Raw genomic sequence first — 27,085 nt, 5'->3', positions numbered from 1 at the left:
CACACACCTTCCCATGAAACTGCTCCCATGTGATCATACTCACTTGCTCTTTTGGTATACTAGAAATCAAAGAATCCCTCCAAATCATAGCCCTACCTTTCAACAGTCTACTAGCATATGTTACCTTCAGCTCAGGTTCACACTGACACGCTTCAAATTCCCTTTCAACTTCTCGCAACCAATTAAGAGTTACAGTCGGATCAGTACTTCCAGAGAACTCGGAGGGTTTGCAATCACGGAAGTTCTTATACGTACATCTTTTGGGTGGTTGCATGTAAGGTTGATGGAACATTTGCATTTGGTATGGATTCATCATCATGGGATTTTGATAAGTAAAGGTGTTTTGTGGTGGCATATAATATTGGTTAGGTATTTGATTCTGAAACTGGTTCTGGGGCACATTAGGTATCGTTTTGGATTGCGCCGTTGGGAATCCAGGTGGTGTATCATCATTTCCAGAATGCCTCGCCAATTCAAGCTCATTAATTTTGTCCTCAGCCTCTTTTAGCTTGCTTTCTAACTGAAGGATGTAACTACTCTGATCATCATCCGACTCAACACCTTCTTCTGGTGCTCTGAATGTTCCTGGGTTAGATGGGCCAGTTGCGTTTCTATCAACCATACCTGTGCTACAAAACAGCTCACACAAAAGCTTAGTGGATAACAGTTAGTTCAATCACAACTAACACACGTATATCCTATTTTCACTTAGCCCCCACTCCCACAGACATGTTTGACTTGCCTCAGGGTTTGGGAACAAAATACGCGCACGTATTTGCTGCCAAACCATGCTCTGATACCAACTTGTAACACCGGCCATTTTTTTTTAAATACACAGCGGAAGACTTTATTAACAAACACAATATAAGTCACGTCATTACGTTTAAGTTTACACAACGGTGTTACATTATCACAAAACATTATTTATACAAAAGTCCACATCAGAGTTGGGTTGTCAAACATGTCTTCTGCAATAGCACCCTTCCCGACTAGCAGTACCTAAACCTGCAAGGGGAGAATATGTGGGGGATTAGCGCACCGCTAAGTGAATGGAATCTATCTAACAGATATAGCTTAAGTCACACACAAGCTATATACTAACAACAACACATGCTAACTATCAACTAGCATACAATAAGACAATACGAGGATCGGCGGCTTGTACGAGCACACGACTCCTAGCTGATCGGACTTGAGTCTACCGATAGTCCCTGCTACTCAATTCAAAGTATAGTTATCCAGATGCAGGGGATGCATCGTTCACACTATACTCTACAATCAGTAGCCTATGGACCCAACCTCCCCTAGGCACGGTTGACCTCATACGGACTCTAACCTCTCCTAGGCACGGTCTCGAGTCCCCAGTCTCCCTAGGCCCGACTGGTGTCATTCACACAATGTACACATAAATCACATACAACATTAGGCATACTATATCATTCTAACATGGTAATTTCTACACTATGCATGGTAAAAGAGTCAACCACAGTAGCATGATATGCTACTTAAACTCTATCCGGAGATAGACCCACTCACCAATTACCAGCAACTGCTCAGTTATTATTTCTGAGCTTCCTCCTTGTCCTTATAACCTGAGAACAACACAAACAAAGTTAATATACATATCCAATAAATAATATAATCATTTCATATGATTAACTAGGTCATAACACCATATATTCATAATTTTATGAGTCTACATTATGATTCCATTCAATAATGGCATACAGGTGCGTGCAAAACACGACATACACACTAAAACTCCTTTTTCGACCTAAAATAGTTTGATCTAATTTCTTAAAAGTTCATCATTGAAAAGTACTCTTCAATACGATTCCAACGATATTTTATTCATCAAAAACGGAGGTACGGTTTGAAAGTTACGCCCGTTTCAATTTCATAAAAGGTACTGTAGCAAATAGTGATTTCCGAACACTGTAGCAACTCGGGTACTGTAGCAACTCGGGTACCGTAGCAAATAGTGGTACTGTAGCAATACCGAACACTATAGCAAATAGTGATACTGTAGCAAATAGTGATAATGTAGCAACTCGGTACTGTAGCAACTCGGGTACTGTAGCAAATAGTGGTACTGTAGCAACACCGAACACTGTAGCAAATAGTGACACTGTAGCAAATAGTGATACTGTAGCAAATAGTGATACTGTAGCAGTTCGGGTACTGTAGTAAAATACTGTAGCAAACACTGTAGCAACTGGTTCGAACACTTACGCTGATTTCGAACATTTTTCGCCCAAAACTCGATTTTTGAGCGATTTTGATCAAATTTTAAGCACATGGAAGCTACTAAACATATATACAACCTATTTCTAACATCAATTGAGCATAACAAACATCAAACAACTAAATTTGAGCTAATTTCTATCAAAAACTCATTTAACACAAAAACCTAATTAGAGCAAGAATCAAAGCATGAATCTATGATATGCATACCTTATATTGATCACGAAATCACAAGGAATATATCTCTAGCTTCAATCAATCTAAAAGCTCACCAAATCAAATTAGGGTTTAAGTATGTGTTTGTGTATGGTTCGTGTGTGTTTTTGAAGAAATGAGAAATGGATAGAAATATCCAGAAACATATACTTAAATGAGTTACAAACTCATACCCCATCACACACGGGTATTTACCAGTTATCTTATCTGATAACCTTTCGTATCTCCTTAGGCGGTCCTAACAGAGTCCAAATTAAATAAACCAACCTGTTCTGGGACCCTTGTCATAAACTGGTCACAACACAATTATAATAAAACACTAATAAAATAATTAAAATAAAAGCACTTAAGACTAAGCACAAACCCTAAGGGCAAAATAGGAAACTTACAACTAGCCCGGGTTTCAGTCTGTTACATTTATCGTTCATAAATATGTATAAACATGATTTTGAGTTCATTTAATTGAAAATTTTGAAAAATTTTACTAGATTTGGGTAGTCAGTATATAAGACTAGGGCTGTTCTTTATTATCAGAGAGCACTAGATTCTAATACAACTACTGCTTTACTAGTATTTTTAATGGTAACCCAGTGTTTAAGATAAAAATTTTAAAATCCGAAAGAATTTAACCCCTTCCCACACTTAAGATCTTGCAATGCCCTCATTTGCAAGAAATCAGTAACAATTTAAATTATTGAGGGTGATTTGTGTGAAAATGATTAAATTTTACCAAAGTTTCCAAATATATTGGCGTTTGTTTGCTGAATGATAAATGGTGCACATCATTTGTTCATTCCGTCTTGTTGTTATTTCACATATATTTTGCATCTTGTCGTCAAAATTAGTTGCTTTTGCTGAACTTAATGCCAGTCTTTGAAAATGCGTTGTTTTACCCTGTTGTGTATATAAGATAAACTGCAAACATATATACATATTTTTGAAGTTTGGTATATTACCCCACATTCAAAAATTATTAAAATCTAAGAATAAAAGTTAGAAAATTATAAAAACTATTACAATATTAACATAAGTATTAAACGTATCAACATTACAAATTACAAAATAAATAAAACTAAGTAGACTAGGGATGATACTGATACCAATAGGGGTTCCATGCATAACCATAGGTGCTATAGAATGCTTCGGCTGGGTTATATGTAGGATACGGTGGTTGCATCTCTATAGACCAGGGAGGGAATATGGGTTTTGGAGTAGGAATATAGTTTCTACCTATATGTTGGCAATGAGCTATGATTTGGTTTTGATGAACTTGCCAATCTTCAAATGCTCTCTGTCTAGCATTTTCGTACTCCTGTGAATCTATAAACCTTTGCATTTCTTGCATTTCATTTCCCCCTCCTACATTACCTTGCTGTTGGTTTCTCTCAACCTGTGGATGTCTACCATGGTATTGTACTGCGGCGTTATTTCGCCTCTTCAAAACTTTCGCACCATGGTATACATTTAAACCTATAGTATCGCGGGGTTCTGGTTCTTCGACTAATAATCCCCCCCGACTTATATCCACACCGAGATATTCAGCAATCAAAGTAATAAAAATATCACCTCCTATTATGCTATGCGGTCTCATCCCCCTAACCATAGCTGATAAATAATAACCCACGCAATAAGGTATAGTTACAGTGCTTTGTGGGTCTCGAATACACATATGGTAAAACAAATCCTGTTCATTTACCTTTTCCTTGTTCTTACCTCTTTGTGTAATCGAATTAGCTAAAAACCTATGAATTACTCTTAATTCAGCTCTATCTATATCCAAATAAGAGTAATTTCCCCCTTTGAATCGGTGATGGCTTGTCATTTGACTCCATACACCATGTGTATCAAAATTTTCATCTATCTTTCTACCATTTAGTATCAACCCTCTACAATCGGCAGATGCTAACTCCTCAGGCGTATATATACGTAAAGCCTGAGCCATGTCTAGTAAAGACATGTGGCGCATCGAACCTCCTAACAAAAATCTAATAAAAGATCGATCGGTTAAACTAGCTACCCGATCATTTAATTCTATACTACACAACAATTCTTCACACCATACTTTATATACAGGTCTACGCATGGTGAATAAACGTACCCAGTCATTAAAAGTAGAATTACCATACCTCTGTGCAAGTAATTCCCTAATTGGCCCGGCCAATTCTACAGCTTCTAATGGTCCCCATTCTATGACCCTAGGTACCTCAACAACTTTAGAATGAAGAGTATGCAAACCCCTTTGGTATTTTGGATAATCTATCCAAAGTCTGTCAAATCTCAGGTTCGGGTGCAAATCTTCCAAGTGCATATCAGAAAATGTTATGACTGGATGAGGTATATCTTGCTTGTAGTAGTTATCCACCTCCTGTTGTTCCGCATTCTCAGCAGGAGCATTGCGAGCTTGGGATGAAGATTCACCCCTTTCAGTCTGCAAAACACATCAAACACAATTTTTGTGCATCCAAATATGCATTAGTGTCAGCAAAATCATCAATCAAAATAATTACAATGACATGATCAATTTATATCAAACTTAAGCTCATTTTCATATTTTCATCAAATCTACACTTTTTCAAATAAGCATATACGAAAATGTTCGCCAAGTTCATAAGCATTCAACTCAAATAACATGTCAAAATAATCATTACTAGCAATTAAACAAGTTTCAAATAGCATTATCTCTCAAAAATCAAGTTCATGAATTTTTAGACTTGAAAAAGTCCACTTTAATTCTCAAAATCATGTTTAGGCTCAAAGTTTGGATCATTTAACTACCTAAACATGTTACACTACTTAATTTAGCAACAATTCATGACAAAAATCGGCCATAACCTGTTTATATCAAAAAGCCCCAAATTTGCTCAAGAACACAAACCCTAGATTACTCTAAATTTGAAGTTTAAGGCTTCTAATCATGTTAAATAGCATCAATCTAGGTTATACAAGCATAATATATAAACAATTTAAGAATAATTACACTAAAAAGCATCGAAATCAAATTGGGGAAAAAATTGCTCAAGAACACTAATTTTCGGATTAAATGGTGTTTAGGTGTAGAAATTTACCGTTTTTCTTGAGTAATTCCTTGATAGCATCTTTCTCAACATGATTTTAGTAAAAGATTTGATGATTAACGGTTAAAAATTGTAATTTTGGGGGTGTTTTTTCGGGTTTTTGCGGCTTTATTTTCGCAGTTTTTTTTCTGTGTTGTGGGTTGGGACTGATTAGTTCGATCAGTATATATTTTTTTCTGGATTTTTCATTCTCCGCGAGTCGCGGTGGATTTCCCTTTCAAACTCCGCGAGTCGCGGAGTTTGTATTTTTTTTTATATATATCTTATATCTTATACTAATTAAAACAATTAAGTAATTAATTTTAAAATTTTGTTTCCCTTGTTATTTAGGACGAGGTCGTTTCGGATCGATGTCCTAGTCCGTCCTTCGACAAAATTTTAAAATTTGTCTTTTTGTAGCGATTGTTTTAAAAGCTAAGATTTTTGGGGTTTTTTTAATGTTTTTGGCATACTTTAATTCAATAAGATTAAAAATAATGATAATAAAAGTTCTCGTCCCTCCCTCGGGTAAAGCAATTTCGGTTCAAAGACCTAGTCTTAAACTCACGACGAATTTTAAAAATCATATTTTTAACTTAATGAGATAAAGTAAATTTTTGTTTTTAAATTCACACAACTTAAATATAAAATTCAAAATTAATATTAAAAATTCACACCAAACTTACAATTTAAAATGCATAAAATTAAAATTTCATATTTTAAAAATTAAAAATTCACACCAAACTTAATTTAAAAATTCATATTATAAATTCACACCAAACTTATATTAATTTTTCAAATATTTACAATTTTAAAAATATTGTTTTTACAAAGTTTACAAATTTAAGATTTAAATATTAATTATAAAAACATGGTAAAAATAAAATTAAAAATCTTTTTGGCTTTTTATCCCACTTTAATCAATCAAATATTATCAAAAATATGCGCCCCTCTTTTCGGTAAAGTAATTTCGGTTCCAAAACCTAATTTAACTCATGACGAATTTTTGAAATATTTTGGGTTGATTGATTAAAGATATTTATACCTTAAGAATAAACGTTAAATTTCGCAGTGATGTAATAAATTTTTGAATGATATCAATAATTTCGGTCGCCAAACCTAATTTTATTCAATACCAATTTAATACTTTATAGCGAACAAATTAGCGTTTATTATCAAAAGGTTAAAAATAAAAATAAATAAAATAAAAACTGTACAAACATACCTGTGAAATAGATTTCTTAGTTATATGATCTATCCCATTCATAAGATAGTCGGTTTAATTGGTTTTCCATAGCTACATAGGCGTAACCTCGAGCATTCAGTGTCTTTTCTTCTAAACATATGAACGGTCCGTCTCTGCATAAAGTAACAAATTCGGTATTTGAATAGGTTTGATTATTTGAACATTTACCTCCATGTGACCATTTTCCGCATTTGTGACATCTTTCTAGGTGTCGTGCTCTTCTTTTCGCTGCGGATTTTGATTTTCCTTTACCAAATTGTAACTTATTATCTTCGCATCTGGATTCTTTTCTAACTCCGTCCAATCTTTCTCTGATTACTGATACTATTTCACTCGGTAGTGTGTCATTATTACGTTTAGTGATCAAAGCGTGTAGCATTAGACCATGGTTTAGTTCACAGGCAGTCTTCATTTCCTAAAAAAAAATAAAAATTCAGAATGGGGGGAGAAGACTAGTTCTTTAGGGTCTGCTAGGGAAAGACCATTCGGGTTCCATTTTTGAGAACTACACGAAAACAGACAATCTAACAGAAATACATATTATCCTTTAAAGACTTGATTCTCCCCACACTTAGTTAGCTGTGGTGTCGAAATTGTGATTAACTTCGTTGTCGACTTCCATCGGACTATCTATGTAGTGTTTAACTCTGTGACCATTGACTTTAAATTCAATCCCATTTGAATTTATTAATTCTATCGTTCCGTATGGGAAAACTCTTTTGACTATGAATGGTCCAGACCATCTTGATTTCAATTTTCCAGGAAATAGCTTGAATCGTGAATTGAAAAGAAGAACTCTGTCTCCTTCTTTAAATTCTTTTAAACTTCTGATTCTTTTATCATGCCATTTCTTCGTTCTTTCTTTATAGATTAACGAATTATCGTATGCTTCATGTCTTAATTCTTCTAATTCGTTTAGTTGACTTAATCGTAGATGTCCGGCTTCATGTAAATCAAGATTACATGTCTTCAAAGCCCAAAATGCTTTGTGTTCAATTTCTACTGGAAGATGACATGCTTTTCCATAAACAAGTCTAAAAGGTGTGGTTCCAATTGGAGTTTTGTAGGCTGTTCTAAAAGCCCAGAGTGCATCTTCCAATTTAATGGACCATTCCTTCGGATTTGATCCTACGGTTTTCTCTAGAATACATTTTAAAGCTCGGTTGGTATTTTCAACTTGTCCACTTGTTTGTGGATGATATGCGGTGGAGATTTTATGAGTTACTCCATATCTTTTAAGAACTTTCTCAAGTTGATTATTACAGAAATGAGTACCCCGATCACTTATTAAAGTTTTCAATGTTCCAAACCTTGCAAAAAGACGTTTTAAATAGTTGACTACAACTCGTGCATCGTTAGTTGGGAGAGCTTGTGCTTCCGCCCATTTAGATACATAATCAATGGCTACGAGTATATATAGATTATTATGAGATTTTGGAAATGGACCCATAAAGTCAATACCCCAAATGTCAAATACTTCACATACTTGAATGACATTTTGTGGCATTTCATCACGTTGACTTATTTTTCCGGCCCTTTGACAAGCATCACAGGATTTGCAAAGAAGGTGTGCGTCTTTGTAAATTGTAGGCCAATAGAATCCAGCATCATAAAATTTTCTTGCTGTTAGTTGAGGCCCATAATGCCCTCCTGTTGGTCCTGTGTGACAATGGTTTAATATTTTACTAGCTTCATCTCCAAATACATATCGGCGTATTATTCCATCGGGACAACTTTTAAACAGATGTGGATCTTCCCAAAAATAGTGTTTTATATCACTGAAGAATTTCTTTCGTCTTTGGTACGATAATCCTTTTTCAAGGAATCCACAAACTAAATAGTTTGCATAGTCTGCAAACCATGGAATTTCTTTATAATCTATCTTCAATAGATATTCATCAGGAAAGTTGTCTTGTATGGCCGATTCATTTAGAACTTCTAATTCGGGATTTTCAAGACGAGAAAGATGATCAGCGGCGAGATTTTCTGCTCCTCTTTTATCTAGGATTTCAATATCAAACTCTTGTAAGAGTAAGATCCAACGGATTAATCTTGGTTTAGCATCTTGTTTCGAAAATAGGTATCTAAGAGCAGAATGGTCGGTATAGACCACCGTTTTTGCTAGAACGAGATATGATCGAAATTTGTCAAAAGCAAAGACAATAGCAAGGAGTTCTTTTTCAGTAGTTGTATAGTTCGTTTGTGCTCCTTGTAACGTCTTACTAGCATAATATATAGGTTGAAATCGTTTTTCAATCCTTTGTCCTAAAACGGCTCCCATTGCAAAATCACTTGCATCGCACATTAGTTCAAATGGTAGATTCCAATTTGGTGTTATCATGATCGGCGCATTAGTGAGTTTCTCTTTAAGAATATTAAAAGATTTGATACACTCATCGGAAAAGATGAATGGAGCATCCTTTTCTAGGAGTTTATTCATAGGAGTGGAAATTTTAGAAAAATCTTTTATGAAACGTCGGTAAAAACCGGCATGCCCTAGAAAACTCCTAACTCCTCTAACATTGGTGGGATGTGGAAGTTTAGCAATTACATCTACTTTAGCTCTATCCACCTCAATTCCTTCTTTTGAAATTTTATGTCCAAGAACGATGCCTTCTTTAACCATAAAATGGCATTTCTCCCAATTAAGAACTAGATTTGATTGTTCGCATCTAATGAGCATTCGTTCCAGATTAGCTAGACATGATTCAAATGTATCACCGAAGACTGAAAAGTCATCCATGAAAACTTCGATGCATTCTTCTATCATGTCATGAAAAATCGCCATCATACACCTTTGAAAGGTTGCAGGGGCGTTGCAAAGTCCAAATGGCATGCGTTTGTAAGCAAAAGTACCATAAGGGCATGTGAATGTGGTTTTCTCTTGATCTTCGGGTGCTATTGGAATTTGAAAATATCCGGAAAATCCATCTAGAAAACAATAGTAACTATTTCCGGCTAATCTTTCCAACATTTGATCTATGAAAGGTAAGGGAAAGTGATCTTTTCTGGTGGCGTCATTTAATTTTCTATAATCAATACATACACGCCATCCTGTTATAGTCCTAGTAGGAATAAGCTCATTTTTTTCATTTGTAATGACAGTCGTGCCACCCTTCTTAGGCACGCATTGAACTGGGCTTACCCATGGACTATCAGAGATTGGATATATCAAACCTGCATCTAGCAGTTTAATAATCTCTTTCTTAACTACATCTTGCATATTTGGATTTAGTCTTCGTTGGCGTTGCACATACGTTTTATGACCTTCTTCCATAAGGATTTTATGTGTGCAATACGAAGGACTTATTCCTTTAATATCATGAATCTTCCATGCAATGGCTGGTTTATGAGCTTTTAACACAGAAATGAGTTGTGATTTCTCATTTTCAGTAAGAGAAGACGATATTATTACAGGTAATTCAGATTCACCATGTAAATAAGCGTATTCCAAATGGTTTGGAAATGGCTTTAACTCTAATTTCGGTGGTTCTTCTATCGATGATTTATATCGATATCTGTCTTCTTCTTTTAGCATTTGAATTTCTTCTGTTGTTGGTTCATATCCATTAGCTATAAGTGTAGCTAACATTTCAACTTCATCAATTGGTTCATTACCTTCTCCTAAAGAACATTCTCCTATTCCTTGTAATTCTGGAAATTCTTCTAATTATTCTGCATGTGCGTCTATAGTTTGAATATAATAACATGTATCATCTGCAGATTGTGGTTGTTGCATTACTCTATCAACTGAAAAGGTAACACTCTCGTCCTCTATACTTAGGGTCAGTTTCTTACCGAACACGTCTATCATTGCTTTAGCCATATTTAAGAATGGTCTTCCTAATATGAGAGGAACTTGAGAATCTTCTTCCATGTCCAGAACAACAAAATCTACTGGAAATACTAAAGTACCAACTTTAACTAGCATGTTCTCCATTATCCCTCTAGGATATTTTATTGATCTATCGGCTAGTTGTATGCTTATTCTGGTTGGTTTCAATTCTCCAAGGTCTAGTTTAGCGTATAGTGAATACGGCATTAGATTTATACTAGAACCTAAGTCTGCCAATGCTTCTATTGAACTAAGACTACCCAGAAAACATGGAATTGTGAAACTTCCTGGATCAGATAATTTTTCTGGTATCTTATTCAACAGCACTGCTGAACAATTAGCATTCAACAGCTGAGAGTTCTTCCATTTTCTTTCTATTTGAGATTAGATCTTTCAAGAATTTAGCATATCTAGGCATTCCTAAAATCACATCAATGAAAGGAAGATTTACATTTATCTGTTTAAACATATCCAAGAATTTGGATTGCTCGGCTTCAAGTTTCTCTTTCTTCATTTTACTCGGGTAAGGAAGTGGTGGTTGGTATGGTTTAACATAAGGTTTAGCCTTAACTGTGTTATCTTCATTAACCTTTTCAACTACCGGTTCTTTTTCCTTATCTTGATCAGGTTGTGGTTCTTGTGGAGTAGGAATAGCTTCATCAGAAGTTACAGGTATTTCAGGTGGTTTAAGTGTTGTACCACTTCTTGTGGTAATGGCTTTAGCTGTTTCATTCCGGGGGTTAGCATTTGTATCACTAGGTAGACTTCCCGATTTTCTTTCACCTATTAACCTTGCTAGGTTACTTACTTCTTGTTCCAGATTTTGAATAGAAGCTTGTTGATTTCTAAATGCTTGAGCATTTTGTTCATTAGTTTGTTTCTGAGATGTGAAAAACTGCGTTTGAGTTTCAACTAGCTTCGTCATCATATCTTCTAAATTTGGCTTTTTATCATCGGTTTGTTGTGGTGGTTTGTTTTGAAAATTAGGTCTTTGCTGATTGTAAGTATTATTGGATACTTGTTGATTGCTAGAACCTTGTTGGTTGTTGTATGGAATATTTCGGTTATAATTCTGGTTTTGATTGTAAATCGGTCTTGGCGGTTGATAATTATTCTGATAATTATTTCCAGGCCTTTGGTTTATGTATGAAATATTCTCTCTTTGTTCCATTGTTAATTCAATACTGAGACAATCTTTTGTCAAATGTGGTCCTCCACACTGCTTACAACTAATTCGTATTGAGTGAATATCTTTAGTCATCTTTTCCATTCGTCTCTCGACAGCATCTATCTTTGCGGAAATGGAATCTAAGTCATGGCTAGAATCGGCTCTAGCTGCTTTAGATGATCTAACGATATCTTTTTCTTGGTGCCACTCATATGAGTGGGAAGCAGTGTTATCAATAATTTTGTAAGCATCAGTTTCGGTTTTCTTCATAATAGAACCACCAGCTGCTATATCTATGTCTTTCCTTGTAGTGATGTCGCATCCTTGGTAGAATATTTGTACTATTTGACAGGTGTCTAAACCATGTTGCGGACATTCTCTTAATAACTTTCCAAATCTAGTCCACGCCTCATATAGAGTTTCATTCGGCTTCTGTGTGAACGTAACAATTTCTCCTTGAAGTCTTACGGCTTTAGATGTCGGAAAGAATTGTTTAAGAAATTTTTCAACTAAAACGTCCCATGTATCAATCGCCCCTTCAGGTAACGATTCCAACCAATCTTTGGCTTCTCCCTTTAAAGTCCAGGGAAATAACATGAGATATATCTGTTCATCCTCAACTTCTCGGATTTTAAATAGTGTGCAGATCTTATTAAAGGTACGTAGATGTTCATTTGGATCTTCCTTCGGCGCACCACTAAATTGGCATTGATTAGTCACCATGTGTAGAATTTGTCCTTTGATTTCTTAATCTGGCGCATTAATGTCGGGATGAGTAATTGCGTGACCTTGGCTAGTGCGTTTAGCTCTCATTCGGTCTTCCATACTTAAAGGTTCCAGATTCTCCATAATTGAATTTGTTGAATCGGAATCACTAGAGGATTCTGATTTAATGGTTCGTTCCTCAACAATCTCTGTTTGAATGATTGGTGGTTCCGGAGGAAAGTTTAGTGGTTCAGGATCTACGAATCGTCCCTGAATATTCTCCGGATTCTCAATTATGAGGTCGGGTTCAAAAAATGGATTATCGGAAATTTGAACTGGAGTACTTGGTCGACTGGATGACGATTCTAAAGAAAAATCAACGGTGGTAATATTTGCTAAATGTCTTGATCTAGTTACAGGTGGTGAACGTACAAAAGGTGGTGAACGTCTTACTCGGTGCATTCATTGAATATCCTATTAGTTTTTAAAATGAAAGAAAAATTATAATAAGTTATCCAATCAATAGACTTTTCTGATTTTGCCCACGTTTCGAATAGCCAAAAGATGCAGCAGAGGGGCAGGATTCGTTTGGTCTCAATATAATTGAGGACTGTTTGGCTCCAATAACCCGGTCCACATACAAATCCAACTATTACTACGAACCAGAAAATTTTGATGTCTATCAATTTAACCACTTAAAATAAATTTTCGTAATTTTAAGAAATTTAGATAAGAAGTAGAATAAAAATCTATGTCCTAAAACTAGAATAGCGAGAAATAAGAAAGAAAAAGAGTTTGTCGGAAAAAGGTCGAAAAAGAAAAATGGTTGAAAAATAAAAGGTGACGGAAAAATAAAAAAAACTTATAAAACTTAAAAACACTTGACTAACCTAACCTTATTACTACAACTAACTTAAAATTATAATCGCAAATTGAGATTACTAATTGGAACGATAATTGATACATATGTAAAAGTCGTCTAAAAATATTAAAGCTTACAGGAAAAACTATATCCCAAATGGAAATAACTTAAAAAGAAATTAAACTTAAAAAGGCGTCGCAAAATTCTAAAGTACCTAAATCTTAGTCTAAAGAAAAAGCACTTAAAGAATTCTACGGCAAAGCCTAAAAATCTAGAAGTAAAAATAACTATGGAAAAAACTAAGTTTAAAACTAAATATGAGCTAAAAATACAAATATTACGCTAAAACGATTAAAAAGGGACAAATTATAAAAATATACAAAAAGTTGTAAAAAGTTACAAATTTTTTTAAAAATATTATTTTATAAAAGCATTAATTTTTATATATATTAAAACTAATTATAATTAATTATACTAATTAAATTAAAACTTAAACTAAATTATAATAATAATTAAATTAATTAGGGTTAAAATAATAATAATAATTAATTACTCCTAATTAAATGCAGATTAGGGTTTCTGTCGGTGTCAGAGTGGCTCCGCGAGTTGCGGTATTTCAAGCAGCAAACCCCGCGAGTCGCGGGGTTCCAAAATTCAACTCTGGTACAGTTTTAAATTTGAAGTTTTTTTTTTTTATATTTTCTGTTTTATATTTTTTTGTTTTAAAATCTAAATATTTATATAATAAAAACTTATATTTAAAAACTAAAATAAAAATAGAACTTCTTTATAATTTTAAAAATATCTTAAAAATAGATTTATATATATTAAATTTTTTTTTTCGGTTTTTTTTATGTTTTAAATAAAAACAAAATACTTAAATAAAACTTATATAAAAATAAAGAAACTTTATAAAACTTAAATATTTAACAAAATCTTAAATATACTTATATTTTTTGTTTTTCTTTTTATATTTTAGAATATTTAAAACGTATTTTTATAAAAGCGTATATTTTTTTTTATAAAAGTAAACTTAAAAATAAAAATCTTTTTTTTTTATATTAGCGTTGTGCTTCCGGCTTTTAAGCGATTCTCCGGCAGCGGCGCCAAAAATACTTGATGTGGTAGCGGAGTGTATATAAAATAGCTATTATATTTTAGCAAAAAATACTATTAAATACGATACAATTTTACACAAGATATTTATTTATTTAGAGAATGGATATACTTAAACCTTGCTACAATACTTATAGGCAGTGTACCTAATCGTACAGTAGTGTAGTTTTTAGTAAGCCCGGTTCGTTCCACAGGGAAAATCTTTAAACAAAGCTTAACGCTATATTAGTTTACTTTTATAAAAATACAAATATATATATAAGTAATATTATTATTATAAAGGGGGGTTTTTACCGTTTAATGACCGGTTTGTCGATTTTAAAACTTTAGTCGCATGTTAAAACCAAATGTAAAATAATAAATACAAGACTTAAATTAAAGCGTAACGTAAATAACGATAATGAAATTGCGAATAATAAAAGTGCGATAAAATAAACTTGCGATAATTAAAAAGTACGATAATTAAAAGTGCAATTAAATACAATAACAATAAAAATGCGATAATTAGAAGTGCAATTAAATATAAAATAAAGGAAATTAAATATGAAATAAAAGAATTATGCTTATTTAAACTTCCGTAATCATGATGTTTGACGTGTTGATTTTAGTTTTATGCCCATGGGTTAATTGTCCTTTGTCCTGGATTATTTAATATGTCCGTCTGGTTTTTGTCCATAACAGTCCATCATTCATAAATATAAAGTGCGAGTATCCTCGTCAAATTATCCTTATACCTGAAGTTAAATATTCCAACTAATTGGGGACTTAAACTGTAACAAGATTTTAATACTTTGTTTAATAATTACACCAGGATGTCGACTGAGTGTAACCCAAGGTTTTAATATTTTGTTATCAATTATACCAAGTGTCCTTGTACATAATTTCACCCCTGTTTTAATTATTCTAGTGGCTATTAATCCATTCCCGTGTCCGGTTAAATGAACGATTATTCGTACATATAAATACCCCGCCCATCGTGTCCGATCGAGTGTATATGGTAATTTATAGGGACGCCCAATTGTAAATCTTTATATTAACATTAACAAACTATCATTTAGTTAAACAAACATAAAGCCCATTAATAGCCCATAGTCTAATTTCCACAAGTGTCGTTCTTTTGTCCAAACCCCAATTATGGTACAAAGCCCAATTACCTAATTTTAGTAATTAGCCCAACATCATGATTACTTCGGATTAAATAAGCATAATAATAACTTAGCTACGAGACATTAAATTAAAAAGGTTGAACATAACTTACAATGATTAAAAATAGCGTAGCGTTACACGGACAGAATTTTGACTTACACCCTTACAACATTTGCTAACATACCCTTATTATTAGGATTAAAATTAAAATTAAAATTAAAATATAAATATAAATATTTACGTATAGATATAGAGAGGATGGATATATGTTATGAAAAATGATCAGAATTCGGTTGGCTTTATAGGGAATTTCAGAATTTGGGGCTCCGTGACTCGCGGCCCTTTTTGCCTTCAAACTCCGCGAGTCGCGGAGTTTGCTTTTACAGCTCACACAAGTTTGGAGCCTTTCTTGCCGACGGTTTATAATATATTATATAATATATAAATAATTATAAGAATTATTTAAATATTATATTATATTTATGTGCATAGTTGATTTGTAATTTTTAGTCCGTTGCGTCGAGCGTTGAGAGTTGACTCTGGTCCCGGTTCCGGATTTTCGAACGTCCTTGCGTACAATTTAATATCTTGTACTTTGCGTTTTGAATCTTGTACTCTTGTAATTTCGAGACGTTTCTTATCAATAATTGGAACCTCTTTGATTGTATTTTGTACTTTTGAGCTTTTTGGTCGTTTGCGTCTTCAATTCGTCGAATCTGTCTTTTGTCTTCACCTTTTATTATTTAAACGAATATCACTTTTAAATAGAACAATTGCAACTAAAAGCTTGTCTTTCTTGAGGAATAATGCTATGAAATATATGTTCGTTTTTAGCATTATCAACATTATTCCTCAAGAAAGACAAGCTTTTAGTTGCAATTGTTCTATTTAAAAGTGATATTCGTTTAAATAATAAAAGGTGAAGACAAAAGACAGATTCGACGAATTGAAGACGCAAACGACCAAAAAGCTCAAAAGTACAAAATACAATCAAAGAGGTTCCAATTATTGATAAGAAACATCTCGAAATTACAAGAGTACAAGATTCAAAACGTAAAGTACAAGATATTAAATTGTACGCAAGGACGTTCGAAAATCCGGAACCGGGACCAGAGTCAACTCTCAACGCTCGACGCAACGGACTAAAAATTACAAGTCAACTATGCACATGAATATAATATAATATATAAATAATTCTTAAAAATTATATACATATTATATTAATATTTATAAACCGTCGGTAAACAAAGAGCCAAAATGAGTGAGCTGTATTTGCAAACTCCGCGACTCGCAGAGTTTGAAGGCAAAAAGGGCCGCGAGTCGCGGAGACCCAAATTCTGAAACTCCCTATAAAAGCAAACGAATTCTGATCGCAAAAACATCCCTAATCTATCTCTCTCTCAATATATACGTAAATATATATATATAATTTATATTTTAATTTTAATTTTAAATCCTAATAATAAGGGTATGTTAGCAAATGTTGTAAGGGTGTAAGTCGAAATTCTGTCCGTGTAACGCTACGCTATTTTTAATCATTGTAAGTTATGTTCAACCTTTTTAATTTAATGTCTCGTAGCTAAGTTATTATTATGCTTATTTAATCCGAAGTAATCAGGATGTTGGGCTAATTACTAAAATTGGGTAATTGGGCTTTGTACCATAATTGGGGTTTGGACAAAAGAACGACACTTGTGGAAATTAGACTATGGGCTATTAATGGGCTTTATATTTGTTTAACTAAATGATAGTTTGTTAATGTTAATATAAAGATTTACAATTGAGCGTCCCTATAAATTACCATATACACTCGATCGGACACGATGGGCGGGGTATTTATATGTACGAATAATCGTTCATTTAACCGGACACTGGAATGGATTAATAGCCACTAGAATAATTAATAAAGGGGTGAAATTATGTACAAGGACACTTGGTATAATTGATAACAAAATATTAAAACCTTGGGTTACACTCAGTCGACATCCTGGTGTAATTATTAAACAAAGTATTAAAATCTTGTTACAGTTTAAGTCCCCAATTAGTTGGAATATTTAACTTCGGGTATAAGGATAATTTGACGAGGACACTCGCACTTTATATTTATGACTGATGGACTGTTATGGACAAAAACCAGACGGACATATTAAATAATCCAGGACAAAGGACAATTAACCCATGGGCATAAAATTAAAATCAACACGTCAAACATCATGATTACGGAAGTTTAAATAAGAATAATTATTTTATTTCATATTTTATTTCCTTTATTTTATATTTAATTGCACTTCTAATTATCGCATTTTATTTATTGTTATTGTATTTAATTGCACTTTTAATTATCGTACTTTTTAATTATCGCAAGTTTATTTTATCGCACTTTTATTCGCAATTTCATTATCATTATTTACTTTACACTTTAAATTAAGTCTTGTATTTATTTATTATTTTACATTTGGTTTTAACTGCGACTAAATTTTTAAAATCGACAAACCGGTCATTAAACGGTAAAAATCCCCCTTTATAATAATAATATTACTTATATATATATTTGTATTTTTATAAAAGTAAACTAATATAGCGTTAAGCTTTGTTTAAAGATTTTCCCTGTGGAACGAACCGGACTTACTAAAAACTACACTACTGTACGATTAGGTACACTGCCTATAAGTGTTGTAGCAAGGTTTAAGTATATCCATTCTCTAAATAAATAAATATCTTGTGTAAAATTGTATCATATTTAATAGTATTTCCTGCTAAAATATAATAGCTATTTTATATACACCTCGCTACCACATCAAGTATTTTTGGCGCCGCTGCCGGGGAACTCTTAAACGCCGGAAGCGCAACGCTAATATAAAAAAAAAAGATTTTTAGTTTACTTTTATTAAAATTCATTTTTATAAAAATACGTTTTAAATATTCGAAAATATAAAAAGAAAAACAAAAATATAAGTATTTTTAAGATTTTGTTAAATATTTAAGTTTTAAAAAGTTTCTTTATTTTTACATAAGTTTTATTTAAGTATTTTGTTTTTATAAAAAAACCGAATTTTTTTAATATATATATAAATCTATTTTTAAGATATTTATTAAATTATAAAGTAGTTCTATTTTTATTTTAGTTTTTAAATATAAGTTTTTATTATATAAATATTTTAGATTTTAAAACAAAAAAAATATAAAACAGAATATAAAACAGAAAAAAAGAAAAAAAAAAACGTCGAATTAAAAACTGTACCTGAGTTGAATTCTGGAACCCCGCGACTCGCGGAGTTTTCTGCTTCGGGCACCGCAACTCGCGGAGACACTCTGACACCGACAGAACCCTAATTCAGCATTAATTACGGGTAATTATTAATTATTATTATTATTAACCCTAAATACTTATTATTATTATAATTAATTTTATTTTTAGTTTTACTTTTTATTTAATTTATATTTTAGTTAAATTAGTTTAATTAAACTGTAAAATTAATAGTTTTATTAAATAAATAATATAAAAATAATATTTTTTTAAAATTTGTACTTTTTACAACTTTTTGTATATTTTTATATTTTGTCCCTTTTTAATCGTTTTAGCGTAATATTTGTATTTTTAGCTCATATTTAGTTTTAAACTTAGTTTTTGCCATAGTTATTTTTACTTCTAGATTTTTAGGCTTTGCCGTAGAATTCCTTAAGTGCTTTTTCTTTAGACTAAGATTTAGGTGCTTTAGAATTTTGCGACGCCTTTTTAAGTTTTAGTTTCTTTTTGAGTTATTTCCATTTGGGATTTAGTTTTTCCTGTAAGCTTTAATATTTTTAGACGACTTTTACCTATGTATCAATTATCATTCCAATTAGTAATCTCAATTTGCGATTATAATTTTAAGTTAGTTGTAGTAATAAGGTTAGGTTAGTCAAGTGTTTTTAAGTTTTATAAGTTTCTTTTATTTTTCCTTCACCTTTTATTTTTCAACTATTTTTCTTTTTCGACCTTTTTCCGACGAGCTCTTTTTCTTTCTTATTTCTCGCTATTCTAGTTTTAGGACATAGATTTTTATTCTACTTCTTATCTAAATTTCTTAAAATTACGAAAATTTATTTTAAGTGGTTAAATTGATAGGCATCAAAATTTTCTGGTTCGTAGTAATAGTTGGATTTGTACGTGGACCGGGTTATTGGAGCCAAACAGTCCTCAATTATATTGAGACCAAACGAATCCTGCCCCTCTGCTGCATCTTTTGGCTATTCGAAACGTGGGCAAAATCAGAAAAGTCTATTGATTGGATAACTTATTATAATTTTTCTTTCCTTTTAAAAACTAATAGGATATTCAGTGAATGCACCGAGCAAGACGTTCACCACCTTTTGTACGTTCACCACCTGTAACTAGATCAAGACATTTAGCAAATATTACTGCCGTTGATTTTTCTTTAGAATCGTCATCCAGTCGACCAAGTACTCCAGTTCAAATTTCCGATAATCCATTTTTTGAACCCGACCTCACAATTGAGAATCCGGAGAATATTCAGGAACGATTCGTAGATCCTGAACCACCAAACTTTCCTCCGGAACCACCAATCATTCAAACAGAGATTGTTGAGGAACGAACCATTAAATCAGAATCCTCTAGTGATTCCGATTCAACAAATTCAATTATGGAGAATCTGGAACCTTTAAGTATGGAAGACCGAATGAGAGCTAAACGCACTGGCCAAGGTCACGCAATTACTCATCCAGACATTAATGCGCCAGATTATGAAATCAAAGGACAAATTCTACACATGGTGACTAATCAATGCCAATTTAGTGGTGCGCCGAAGGAAGATCCAAATGAACATCTACGTACCTTTAATAGGATCTGCACACTATTTAAAATAAGAGAAGTAGAGGATGAACAGATATATCTCATGTTATTTCCCTGGACTTTAAAGGGAGAAGCCAAAGATTGGTTGGAATCGTTACCTGAAGGGGCGATTGATACATGGGATGTTTTAGTTGAAAAATTTCTTAAACAATTCTTTCCTGCATCTAAAGCCGTAAGACTTCAAGCAGAAATTGTTACGTTTACACAGAAGCCAAATGAAACTCTATATGAGGCGTGGACAAGATTTGGAAAGTTGTTAAGAGGATGTTCGCAACATGGTTTAGACACCTGTCAAATAGTACAAATATTCTACCAAGGATGCGACATCACTACAAGGAAAGACATAGATATAGCAGCTGGTGGTTCTAATATGAAAAAAACCGAAACTGATGCTTACAAAATTATTGATAACACTGCTTCCCACTCACATGAGTGGCACCAAGAAAAAGATATCGTTAGATCATCTAAAGCAGCTAGAGCCGATTCTAGCCATGACTTAGATTCCATTTCCGCAAAGATAGATGCTGTCGAGAGACGAATGGAAAAGATGACTAAAGATATTCACTCAATACGAATTAGTTGTGAGCAGTGTGGAGGACCACATTTGACAAAAGATTGTCTCAGTATTGAATTAACAATGGAACAAAGAGAGAATATTTCATACATAAACCAAAGGCCTGGAAATAATTATCAGAATAATTATCAACCTCCAAGACCGATTTACAATCAAAACCAGAATTATAGCAGAAATATTCCATACAACAACCAACAAGGTCCTAGCAATCAACAAGTATCTAATAATACTTACAACCAGCAAAGACCTAATTTTCAAAACAAACCATTACAACAAACCGATGATAAAAAGCCGAATTTAGAAGATATGATGACGAAGCTAGTTGAAACTCAAACGCAATTTTTCACATCTCAGAAACAAACTAATGAACAAAATGCTCAAGCATTTAGAAATCAACAAGCTTCTATTCAAAATCTGGAACAAGAAGTAAGTAACCTAGCAAGGTTAATAGGTGAAAGAAAATCGGGAAGTCTACCTAGTGATACAAATGCTAACCCCCGGAATGAAACAGCTAAAGCCATTACCACAAGAAGTGGTACAACACTTAAACCACCTGAAATACCTGTAACTTCTGATGAAGCTATTCCTATTCCACAAGAACCCCAACCTAATCAAGATAAGGAAAAAGAACCGGTAGTTGAAAAGGTTAATGAAGATAACACAGCTAAGGATAAACCTTATGTTAAACCATACCAACCACCACTTCCTTACCCGAGTAAAATGAAGAAAGAGAAACTTGAAGCCGAGCAATCCAAATTCTTGGATATGTTTAAACAGATAAATGTAAATCTTCCTTTCATTGATGTGATTTCAGGAATGCCTAGATATGCTAAATTCTTGAAAGATCTAATCTCAAATAGAAAGAAAATGGAAGAACTCTCGGCTGTTACTATGAATGCTAATTGTTCAGCAGTGCTGTTGAATAAGATACCAGAAAAATTATCTGATCCAGGAAGTTTCACAATTCCATGTTTTCTGGGTAGTCTTAGTTCAATAGAAGCATTGGCAGACTTAGGTGCTAGTATAAATCTAATGCCGTATTCACTATACGCTAAACTAGACCTTGGAGAATTGAAACCAACCAGAATAAGCATACAACTAGCCGATAGATCAATAAAATATCCTAGAGGGATAATGGAGAACATGCTAGTTAAAGTTGGTACTTTAGTATTTCCAGTAGATTTTGTTGTTCTGGACATGGAAGAAGATTCTCAAGTTCCTCTCATATTAGGAAGACCATTCTTAAACACGGCTAAAGCAATGATAGACGTGTTCGGTAAGAAATTGACCCTAAGTATAGAGGATGAGAGTGTTACCTTTTCAGTTGATAGAGCAATGCAACAACCACAATCTGTAGATGATACATGTTATTATATTCAAACTATAGATGCACATGCAGAATTATTAGAAGAATTTCCAGAATTACATGGAACAGGAGAATGTTCTTTAGGAGAAGGTAATGAACCAATTGATGAAGCTGAAATGTTAGCTACACTTATAGCTAATGGATATGAACCAACAACAGAAGAAATTCAAATGCTAAAAGAAGAAGACAGATATCGATACAAATCATCGATAGAAGAACCTCCAAAATTAGAGTTAAAGCCACTTCCAAACCATTTGGAATACGCTTATTTACATGGTGAATCTGAATTACCTGTAATAATATCGTCTTCTCTTACTGAAAATGAGAAATCACAACTCATTTCTGTGTTGAAAGCCCATAAACCAGCCATTGCATGGAAGATTCATGATATTAAAGGAATAAGTCCTTCGTATTGCACACATAAAATCCTTATGGAAGAAGGTCATAAAACGTATGTGCAACGCCAACGAAGACTAAATCCTAATATGCAAGATGTAGTTAAGAAAGAGATTATTAAACTGCTAGACGCAGGTCTAATTTATCCAATTTCTGATAGTCCATGGGTAAGCCCAGTTCAATGCGTGCCTAAGAAGGGTGGCATGACTGTCATTACAAATGAGAAAAATGAGCTTATTCCTACTAGGACCGTAACAGGATGGCGTGTATGTATTGATTATAGAAAATTAAATGACGCCACCAGAAAAGATCACTTTCCCTTACCTTTCATTGATCAAATGTTGAAAAGATTAGCCGAAAATAGTTACTATTGTTTTCTAGATGGATTTTTCGGATATTTTCAAATTCCAATAGCACCCGAGGACCAAGAGAAAACCACATTCACGTGCCCTTATGGTACTTTTGCTTACAAACGCATGCCATTTGGACTTTGCAACGCCCCTGCAACCTTTCAAAGGTGTATGATGGCAATTTTTCATGACATGATAGAAGAATGCATGGAAGTTTTCATGGATGACTTTTCAGTCTTCGGTGATACATTTGAATCATGTCTAGCTAATCTGGAACGAATGCTTATTAGATGCGAACAATCAAATCTAGTTCTTAATTGGGAGAAATGCCATTTCATGGTTAAAGAAGGCATCGTTATTGGTCATAAAATTTCAAAAGAAGGAATTGAAGTGGATAGAGCTAAAGTAGATGTAATTGCTAAACTTCCACATCCCACCAATGTTAGAGGAGTTAGGAGTTTTCTAGGGCATGCCGGTTTTTACCGACGTTTCATAAAAGATTTTTCTAAAATTGCCACTCCTATAAATAAACTCCTAGAAAAAGATGCTCCATTCATCTTTTCAGATGAGTGTATCAAATCTTTTAATATTCTTAAAGAGAAACTAACTAATGCGCCGATCATGATAACACCAAATTGGAATCTACCATTTGAACTAATGTGCGATGCAAGTGATTTTGCAATGGGAGCCGTTTTAGGACAAAGGATTGAAAAACGATTTCAACCTATATATTATGCTAGTAAGACGTTACAAGGAGCACAAACGAACTATACAACTACTGAAAAAGAACTCCTTGCTATTGTCTTTGCTTTTGACAAATTTCGATCATATCTCGTTCTAGCAAAAACGGTGGTTTATACCGACCATTCTGCTCTTAGATACCTATTTTCGAAACAAGATGCTAAACCAAGATTAATCCGTTGGATCTTACTCTTACAAGAGTTTGATATTGAAATCCGAGATAAAAGAGGAGCAGAAAATCTCGCCGCTGATCATCTTTCTCGTCTTGAAAATCCCGCATTAGAAGTTCTAAATGAATCGGCCATACAAGACAACTTTCCTGATGAATATCTATTGAAGATAGATTATAAAGAAATTCCATGGTTTGCAGACTATGCAAACTACTTAGTTTGTGGATTCCTTGAAAAAGGATTATCGTACCAAAAACGAAAGAAATTCTTCAGTGATATAAAATACTATTTTTGGGAAGATCCACATTTGTTTAAAAGTTGTCCCGATGGAATAATACGCCGATGTGTATTCGGAGATGAAGCCAGTAAAATATTAAACCATTGTCACACAGGACCAACAGGAGGGCATTATGGGCCTCAACTAACAGCAAGAAAAGTTTATGATGCTGGATTCTATTGGCCTACAATTTACAAAGACGCACACCTTCTTTGCAAATCCTGTGATGCTTGTCAAAGGGCCGGAAAAATAAGTCAACGTGATGAAATGCCACAAAATGTCATCCAAGTATGTGAAGTATTTGACATTTGGGGTATTGACTTTATGGGTCCATTTACAAAATCTCATAATAATCTATATATACTCGTAGCCATTGATTATGTATCTAAATGGGCGGAAGCACAAGCTCTCCCAACTAATGATGCACGAGTTGTAGTCAACTTTTTAAAACGTCTTTTTGCAAGGTTTGGAACACCGAAAGCTTTAATAAGTGATCGGGGTACTCATTTCTGTAATAATCAACTTGAGAAAGTTCTTAAAAGATATGGAGTAACTCATAAAATCTCCACCGCATATCATCCACAAACAAGTGGACAAGTTGAAAATACCAACCGAGCTTTAAAACGTATTCTAGAGAAAACCGTAGGATCAAATCCGAAGGAATGGTCCATTAAATTGGAGGATGCACTCTGGGCTTTTAGAACAGCCTACAAAACTCCAATTGGAACCACACCTTTTAGACTTGTTTATGGAAAAGCATGTCATCTTCCAGTAGAAATTGAACACAAAGCATTTTGGGCTTTGAAGACATGTAATCTTGATTTACATGAAGCCGGACGTCTACGATTAAGTCAACTAAACGAATTAGAAGAATTAAGACATGAAGCATACGATAATTCGTTAATCTATAAGGAAAGAACGAAGAAATGGCATGATAAAAGAATCAGAAGTTTAAAAGAATTTAAAGAAGGAGACAGAGTTCTTCTTTTCAATTCACGATTCAAGCTATTTCCTGGAAAATTGAAATCAAGATGGTCTGGACCATTCATAGTCAAAAGAGTTTTCCCATACGGAACGATAGAATTAATAAATTCAAATGGGATTGAATTTAAAGTTAATGGTCACAGAGTTAAACACTACATAGATAGTCCGATGGAAGTCGACAACGAAGTTAATCACAATTTCGACACCACAGCTAACTAAGTATGGGGAGAATCAAGTCTTTAAAGGATAATATGTATTTCTGTTAGAGTTAGATTGTCTGTTTTCGTGTAGTTCTCGAAAATGGAACCCGAATGGTCTTTCCCTAGCAGACCCTAAAGAACTAGTCTTCTCCCCCCATTCTGAATTTTTATTTTTTTTAGGTTTTTACAAAATGAAGACTGCATGTGAACTAAACCATGGTCTAATGCTACACGCTTTGATCACTAAACGTAATAATGACACACTACCGAGCAAAATAGTATCAGTAATCAGAGAAAGATTGGACGGAGTTAGAAAAGAATCCAGATGCGAAGATAATAAGTTACAATTTGGTAAAGGAAAATCAAAATCCGCAGCGAAAAGAAGAGCACGACACCTAGAAAGATGTCACAAATGCGGAAAATGGTCACATGGAGGTAAATGTTCAAATAATCAAACCTATTCAAACACCGAATTTGTTACTTTATGCAGAGACAGACCGTTCATATGTTTAGAAGAAAAGACACTGAATGCTCGAGGTTATGCCTATGTAGCCATGGAAAACCAATTAAACCGACTATCTTATGAATGGGATAGATCGTATAACTAAGAAATCTATTTCAAAGGTATGTCTGTACAGTTTTTATTTTTTTTATTTTTATTTTTAACCTTTTGATAATAAACGCTAATTTGTTCGCTATAAAGTATTAAATTGGTATTGAATAAAATTAGGTTTGGCGACCGAAATTATTGATATCATTCAAAAATTTATTACATCACTGCGAAATTTAACGTTTATTCTTAAGGTATAAATATCTTTAATCAATCAACCCAAAATATTTCAAAAATTCGTCATGAGTTAAATTAGGTCTTGGAACCGAAATTACTTTACCGAAAAAAGGGGCGCATATTTTTGATAATATTTGATTGATTAAAGTGGGATAAAAAGCCAAAAAGATTTTTAATTTTATTTTTACCATGTTTTTAAAATTAATATATAAATCTTAAATTAATATTGTAAACTTTGTAAAATCAATATATTTAAAATTGTAAATATTTGTAAAATTAATATAAGTTTGGTGTGAATTTATAATATGAATTTTTAAATTAAGTTTGGTGTGAATTTATAATATGAATTTTTAAATTAAGTTTGGTGTGAATTTTTAATTTTTAAAATATGAATTTTAATTTTATGCATTTTAAATTGTAAGTTTGGTGTGAATTTTTAATATTAATTTTGAATTTTATATTTAAGTTGTGTGAATTTAAAAACAAAAATTTACTTTATCTCATTAAGTTAAAAATATGATTTTTAAACTTCGTCGTAAGTTGAAGACTAGGTCTTTGAACCGAAATTGTTTTACCCGAGGGAGGGACGAGAACTTTTATTATCATTATTTTTAATCTTATTGAATTAAAGTATGCCAAAAACATTAAAAACTCCAAAAATCTTAGCTTTTAAAACAATCGCTACAAAAAGACAAATTTTAAAATTTTGTCAAAGGACGGACTAGGACATCGATCCGAAACGACCTCGTCCTAAATAACAAGGGAAACAAAATTTTAAAATTAATTACTTAATTGTT

Source organism: Rutidosis leptorrhynchoides, chromosome 5 (genome assembly GCF_046630445.1).
Source record: "Rutidosis leptorrhynchoides isolate AG116_Rl617_1_P2 chromosome 5, CSIRO_AGI_Rlap_v1, whole genome shotgun sequence".
NCBI lineage: Eukaryota > Viridiplantae > Streptophyta > Magnoliopsida > Asterales > Asteraceae > Rutidosis > Rutidosis leptorrhynchoides.
The sequence above is the reverse complement of the archived record's forward strand: the minus strand, read 5'-3'. Positions refer to the sequence as shown.